The sequence below is a fragment of the Cervus canadensis genome, chromosome 12 (genome assembly GCF_019320065.1).
Source record: "Cervus canadensis isolate Bull #8, Minnesota chromosome 12, ASM1932006v1, whole genome shotgun sequence".
Lineage (NCBI taxonomy): Eukaryota > Metazoa > Chordata > Mammalia > Artiodactyla > Cervidae > Cervus > Cervus canadensis.
In genome coordinates, this window is record NC_057397.1 from 58,975,136 (window position 1) to 58,983,236 (window position 8,101).

The window sequence follows — 8,101 nt, forward strand, 5'->3', positions numbered from 1 at the left end:
ACCTAGATAGATAGTAGCAAATACCAGGCAGTTTGAAAAATAATTTATTCCACTTGGAATGTGGTGAAGTTTGATATTTTTTGCTTTGATGTCCAATTCACTCTTGTGTAGGTCTCAAATGTCAGTTGTCTAGGGTGGGGTAACCCTATTGACAGACATGGAGTACTTGGATGTCCATCAGAGCATAAAAGGTCTTTCTCCCTCCATCCTGGGGATCCATTGGTAGGTGAAAGTCTAGTTTACTGAGAGAAGCTGGCTTCCCTCCCTGTCCATTCTATAGGTAGTCATACACTTGGCTAAACTTAACTCACCATAATCTTTGGGGTGATGTTCCTTGCACTTTCTTAGAACCTCTGTTTTGTCTTTCTGGAGGAAGTGAGGAGGGAATGGTTTGCAAGCATGTGGGGTATATTACTGGGATATTTTTTTCAGCCACTTAGATATAATGCTTTATTTCTAGGTAAAGACATGAATGATTTCCTCCTGATTGAGTTAAGCCAAGTACTCAGGACATAGATGTCTAATTGTAACATGATCTCATAGGATCTGCTCTCAAGGCTGTTGAGTTTCCCTGGCTCTCTGGCAACCTGCTGCTTCCCAGGGCCTTGGACACTTTGACTGGTTTGTGTTAATGATCAGGCTCTGGATTTCCATCAAGGTGTTGCAATGACTGGAGGAAAGAATTAAGTGCTAAAGTAACTGAACCTGAATTGAGAGTCTGGTTTCCTAAGAATGACCTCCATGTGCTTGGCTGGGAGGATAATTATTTACCTAAACTCCCCTCCGACAAGGCCCAGGCCAAGTGATACTGGCCAGTGCCTGGACTTGGAAGTGAGGTCTCCTAAGACTGACTGTCAGAGAAAGGGTTGGAGCCAGAGGTCTGGGGTGAGCCTTGGCCTAGAGCAGTGGTTCTCAAGGTGTGTTCTCTGACCAGCATCTTCTGTATTGCTGGGAACTTATTAGCAACATCATGGCCCAACTCCAGACCTGCTGATTCAGACACCCTGGGGATGGAGCTCCAGACAGATTGTTCTAACAAGCCCTCTGGGGATCCTAAATTGAAGAATCACAGCCCTGAAAAGAGCATCGGGGATCCCAAATCTGTCACCCAGGGTTGGAGGGTGGCCATCCAGGGCTCATCATGAAAAAGATTTCCTCTGATATCAGTTAACACATTTAGCAGAATAGTCACTTTTTAAAATATGGAAATTTTATTTTTTTTAAATATGGAAATTTAAAAAAAGTTACTTCTCTATTGGCTGTGCTGGGTTTTCATTGCTTTGCGCAATGAAGGCTTTCTCTAGGTGTGGTGCATGGGCTTCTCATTGTGGTGACTCCTCTTGTTCCAGAGCATGGGCTCTAGGGAGCATGGGCTTCAGTAGTTGTGGCTTGCGGGTTCTAGAGTGCAGGCTCAGGAGTTGTGGAGCACATGCTTAGTTGCTGTGAGGCATGTGGCAGACCAGGGATTGAACCCATGTCTCCTGCATTGGCAGGTAGATTCGTAGCCAATGGATCATCAGGGAAGTCCCAGAATGATCACTTCTTTTTTTTTTTTTTTAGTTCTACCAGTTTATTGCTACCAACCCATCTCCCTCCACCCTCGTGCACACATGCTCCGTCATGTAATCCCATGGACTTCAGCCCACCAGACTCCTCTGTCCATGGGTTTTTCCAGGCAAGAATACTGGAGTGGGTTGCCATTTCCTTCTCCATAGAATGGTCACTTCTAAGAGATCACTTAATACTCATTCATTTATTTCCCCAAGTGTTACACTAGCATGTCAGTGATTCATGGCACATTGCAAACTTAGAAAAATTGGTGCTTAGACCATATTTTGATATTTTACTTGTAGTTTTACACATTTTTGTAGCCTGATTTCTTTTCATGTTTGCCCTAAATTCTTTTAGAACTCAAGTCTATGACTTCAGTTTTTTAAACACTTGTTCAGTCATTCATCCATTCATTCAAATATCATGAAGCACCTGTTATATACTTGAACTCATGTTCTGTTGTTGAGAATAGGTGATGTGGGGATGTGATGTCTAACATAAATCACAACATGCCCAGTTGAGGTGAATATGAAGAAACTCGGGAGCAAAGGATGGAGTGGCCCACAGGATCTGAAGGGAGGATGGCCTTTGGGAAGTTCAGGGAAATACAGGGAAAGCAGTATTTGAACAGAGACCTAAAGGAACAAAACATTTACCAGGGAGTCAAGACAGGTAAGAATATTCTGGGTGGAGAGAATACACATGGGTCTGTGTCTGCTATAAGAAATTACCAGAAAGTTGGTAGCTTAAGCCATGCAAAATGGTTTATTATGCTGTAGATCAGAAGTCTGACATGGGCTAAAATCAAGGTGTTGGCAGTGTCCACTTCCCTCTGGAGGCTCCTAGGGGACAATGTGTATCTGTGTCTTCTCTGCTTGTATTTATTGGGGTGTGGCATCCTTCTTCCATCTTCAGAGACAGGTATGGTAGATGGTATCCTTCCCATGTTGCCACCTATCTGTGTGTTTGCACTCATATAATTAAATTGGACCTGCCTGAAAAATCTAGGATCAGATACCCAGCTCAAGGTCACTAACCTTATCACATCTGCAAGATCCCTTTGCCATGTCAAGTAACATAGTCTCATGTCTCTAGGATTAGAGCATCTTCAGAGTCCATTATTCTGCCTACCTAGTGGACAGCATGGATGCCTGAGTGTGGAGGCTATTTTAGAAAGAATAAGAAAACCCAGTGTAGCTGCTCTATGTCCAGGAGTGAGGGAGAAAGTGCTATTGAGAATGGAAATGGAAATATGTATATGGCAGGATGAACCAGAGATGCTTTCAGCAGAGGTTCGAGTTTAAAAAGTTTTAGTGACTGAGTTAATTCAGTCACTACTATTTTACAAAAAGAATTCCTTTCTTTGTAAAAGAAAAAATGGATATTGGCTACACGATCAAAAAGAAGTAGGTAGACAAATTCCATTTCTTCTTTTTCTAATTTTTCTTACTTATCTGTCTCACCCACTAGAAATTTATTAGGTAAGCCACTGTGAATCTCAGGAGTTTTGGTACAATATATTTGCTCTCCAGTGAAAACTCGCATTATGTTGCTGGCTATAGTTTTTAAAAAAATCAAATTTTATATTCACAGTTCCTGAGGGGTACATCCAGACTGGACAGAGTGTCCCTCTGCAGTGAAGTAACAGTAAATCTTGCTCTCCTTGCTTTCTAGCCACATTTGACCTGTGTCCTTTTTCTTTTAGCTGCTTTCCTGGGTTAAGATGGTACATCACAAAAGGAGACCTTGCTGACTGTATTAAAGTCCCTAATACTTAAGTCCCTTAGCTAGGAAATCCTCTTCCTTAGTTTGCTCTAGATTGCATTTTCAGGTCGTCATTGCCAATATTTATTGAATACTTAGGAGCAATAATGGACTTTAGGTTGGCCATAAACTCCACACGCTCTTCCATTCCAATCTCCATCAAATGTTTTATTGTATTAAAACTCAGATTTTAAAAGCTTGGTCTTCAAGTTCTTCATGTGGCAAAACTGTCCTGAATGTAAGTCACTTATTATTATTAAAATTTTTTCCCTTAATACTTCACCATTGGGAAGAGATAAAAGAGAATAAAATCTGACAGGGAATGTTAAATCTGAGAAATAAATGTAGATGGTGTGGATTCAGAAGAAATAATTTTCACCCAAACTGAGAAGAATAGTTGGTCAGGGTAGGGAGAAACTCATTACTACAAGAGTGTGGGCTTGGAGACTTGAATTTAAATCCTGGCTCATCAAGACATGTGGAAATGTAAAATGTAACAGCTACTTTTTTTTTTTTAAACAACTGCTTTAATAACCCGAGTTTGAAAATTTTAGCAATACATGTTTCTAACAGGAAAACCTTAACATATAGTCAAACTTACTTACACAGAGATAACTTTTATTAAATATCTAGTTGTACTTTCTTGCAAACCTTCTTCAGTGTACTCACAGCCACTGAGGTCTGAAATTGAGGAATTCTATAAATAGCATTCTTTCCTGCTTGAGTTTGGAGATAATTAAGAGAGAGACACAGGAGGCAGACAGATGAAAATAATTAGCCTCACATCTAAACCAGCTTAACCTCAAGTCTAAAGCCAGATTCTTCAATCTAATTTTTGCATGCTCAGTTGCTGAGTCGTGTCCTAACTCTTTGCGACCCCATGGACTGTAGCTCGCCAGGCTCCTCTGTGCATGGAATTTTCCAGGCAAGAATACTGGAGTGGGTTGCATTTCCTTCTCTAGAGGATCTTCCTGACACAGGTATCAAACCTGGGCCTCAGTTGGCAGGAGGATTCTTTACCACTGAGCCCCCAGGGAAACTCGCTACACTTTCATCAGGCTTTAAACATGAGGCTCTGCGGGTTTGTGGATTCCTTCTTCTGAATCCATCTCAGGCAGAGCTAGAATATGAGATGTGTCCACCTCACGGGCAGAGGAAAGAGGACCAGGGAACACACACTGTCTGAGGATACAGGCACATCGGTGGAGACGAGAGAGCAGAGACTGCTGCCCGCCGCTGGCGAGCTATCAGTCAGATACTTCACCGCTTTTTTCAGCAAAGAAGAAACCGTTCCTGCTGGGATCCCAGGGCTGGCCCCATCTTGTCTCACGCCACCCGTGAAGCTAGCCTTGGCATGTCTTTGCATTACCTCCACAGAGCCCACTTAGATTTTATTGAAGATTTCATGATGCAGTCCAGGGATGGGGTGGGAAATTACATCACATACCCTGTAGTTTTTTTTTTCCATTAAAAAAAAAAATCCTCTTAGTACACCTTAGTCTCAGATTTTAGCACATCAGTAACTAAATCTCAGAGCTTCCCTGGTGGCTCAGTGGTAAAGAAACCTGCCTGCCAATGCAGGAGATGAAAGAGATGCAGGTTTGATCCCTTGGTTGTGAAGATTCCCTGGAGGAGGGCATGGCAACCCACTCTAGTATTCTTGTCTGGAGAATCTGCGTGGACAGAGGAGCCTGGAGGGCTATAGTCCATGAAGTCGCAAAGAGTCAGACATGACTCAGCACACAGGCATTTATAAACAACAAATAACTTTTTCATATGCGTGATTGTGGAATATTGAACTTTTAAGGAAAAAGCATAAAATTGAAGCTTTTAAAGCTTAGTCTTCATTTTGCTGTGGTTTGGATAAAACTGGCAAAGGAGTCACAAAGTTCTATACACTGTAGAATTGCCCAGCATCACCTGGGTTCATGCTTTGTTTCATCTTAAGAAAAATGGTCTCTGGGGTTGTCTTGACTAAATGCAGATGCTCATGGATCCTGGAGTGGCTTAAATACTGCCCAGATGATGCTTCATATCTCGGACAATCCTTATTTGTTTCTTATTTTACATGTAATCAGGAGGGGTGACTTACATATAGTAAGTGACTTACTTTTGGAAGAAGAAATTGATGTACCAGGCTGCCGTGTACCAGGCACGTTTGACAGGCGTTTCCACGCTGAGTGTTTTGAGCCGTGTTGTACCTCCCTCTTTGAGGCCGAGGAGATTTCTGTGAGCTCCCGAGCTGCTGAAGGTCTCAGAGCTCTTATGTGCTGTTTCTTTCTCTTGTTTGCAGCAGGTTACCATGTTCTATTCTTTCAACAAGTGCTTCATTTCCGTTACTATGTGTGGAGGGTCGACCCTGTGCCAGGCAGGATGCTGTGAGAGGCATCGGGGGCCAGTATGAAAGAGCCTCCATCACTTCGCTGCTGCCTGTGGCAACTGCCTCCGAATGATCTGCCCGCTTTCACCCTAGCCTTCTTCCAGGCTGTCCCTTGCATTGCTGCCACAAGGATGCTCTTGTCCCCCGTGACCCATGCAGCCCCAGCCCTCGCCACTGCTCCCACCGCTTTTAGGGGCAGTTAGGTTCCTGAACACGGTCTACAGATGACAGCCCATGTTCACCCCAGGTGCTTCCTCCTGCCTCTTCTCCCGCCGTGACCCTCTCCCGGGGCTTCTGTTCTCCTTCCCATGGTCGCCCTTCAGTTTGTCCAATGCGGCCTTTCCCCTCCATCTCAGAACTTGGGGTATGCGGTTTTTCTGCTGGGAGGATGAGGGGGCTCCTTCCTGCCTCTCCTTTTCCTCTGGGTAACTGCTACAGTTTCCACTTCAGCCTCATTCAAAGTGATCACCTCTCAGGACTCTTACTGGGAAAAATGCATCACAAAGCCTGTGTGTGCAGTTGTAGTTTTATTCATTTGAGAGATGCTTATCTCCTCTACTAGGCTGTGAGCTGTCCAAGGATGGAGTTTTGACTATGGTCGTCATTGTATTCCCAGTGCTCAGTACAGTGTAGGCTCTCAATAAACCCTTGTCAAATGGTTGGATGAATATAGACAGATTCTTACCCTCTAGGAATTTACAGTCTGGTGGAAGGAAGAATGACTAAAACAGAAAATTAAAATATGATGTAAGTGCTGTCTATGACAGAGGAACTCTAGGATCACATGGCTACTACCGTAGACAGGGATGGGAAAGAAGAGGTGGAAGAATATATATAGTGTGGTGGTTAAAAAGCACTGGCTCTGGACTCAGGCAAAGTTATGTTCAAATCCTAGTTTTATCCTTCTTAGTTGGGTAGCCATTAGGAAGGTCATTTGACCTCATTGTACCTCAGTGTCATTATCTGTAAGATGGGTCCAATAATAATACTGAAGTCTGAAGACTTGTTCTACTTGTAATGGTATATTAGTTATCTATTGCTGTGTAACAAATTATCCCAGGAATTAGAAGCTTCATACAACAAATACTTATCTTACACAGTTTCTGAGGTCAAGAATCCAGGAGTGGCTTAGTTGGGTGCTCCTGGCTCAGAATCCCTCATGAGGTTGTTATACTGTTGGGTAGGGCTGAAGTCTTGAGTGGGGTTGCAGGACCCACTTCCAAGCTCACTTACATGTCTACAAATAGGTGGCTTCAGTTCCTTCCCTGATGAGCCTTTTCACAGGGCTGCTTATGACATGGCTTCCTCCAGAATGAATCCAAGAGAAGACAGGTCCAAATGGAAGGTGCAGTCCTTCATAATCTAACCCCAGAAGGGAGATAGCATCACTTCTGCATATCCTAGTGGTCACAGAGGCAGCCCTGGACTAATGTGGTAGAGAACTTCACAGAGGCAGGAATATGACGAGATGGGGGCCATCTTAGAGGCTGGTTACCCAGATGGTCAGATCTTAAGGACATGTGGGTTTGGTCTTTGCTTTGACCTGCTGAGGTTGCCCTGAAATGTAAGTGCTCAGGCTCATGCTCACTGGTGAATATTTTCAAGATAAGGTGCACTGACAACTCTCTGATGGTGTTGATTTAGAGTTTTGACAGTTTTCACTATTCCCTATTGATCTGTCCTCACTAGCACTGACCAGCCCCACGTAGAGCCTCTGGGATTGTTTGTTCAGTTGTTCACTCACTCATCCATCCCTTCTTTCAAAAGTACACATACTGCATTTATTGATAGTGAAATGTAGGTGTGTGAGGCTCTATAAGGAACTTTATCTCTCTGGACTGATGCAAAATCCTTTTTGAGGGAGGTGTACATTATCCCTGTTTTCACAGATCTCCAGGCTGGCACTCAAGAAGCTAGGTGACTTCCTGAAGGTCGTGGAGCTATTAAGGGGGCAGTTTCCGAGTCTGACTCAGGGCTATTTCATCCCAAAACTTATCCTCTTAAAAACAAGCATAAACCCCACTGTTCTTACTAGGGGAGTAACACAAAGTCTTTGTAAAAATTTCAGAAAATGAACAGCATAGTTACATCTTTTCACATATCTTATGATGTTATTTTTCCTTTTGGATAATTTCTGAGAAGTGTAAGTGCTTAAAAGGTGTACACAATGTTAAGGCTTTAAAGATGTATCTGGCGTACGGAGCTCCTGGAAGAGTGCTGAGCTACTCCACCAAATATATGTTCTTTATACAAATCTGTATCTAAAGATAATTAAGGATATAATGAAGCTTATATCTGAGTGTTTGTCTTGTCTCCCATGTGCTCAGGCGCTCTGTTTTGTTCTGCAACAAGAGGAGGTGGGGAAAATGAGGTTCTAATAAGAGTTTGGTTTACCAAGATCTATCC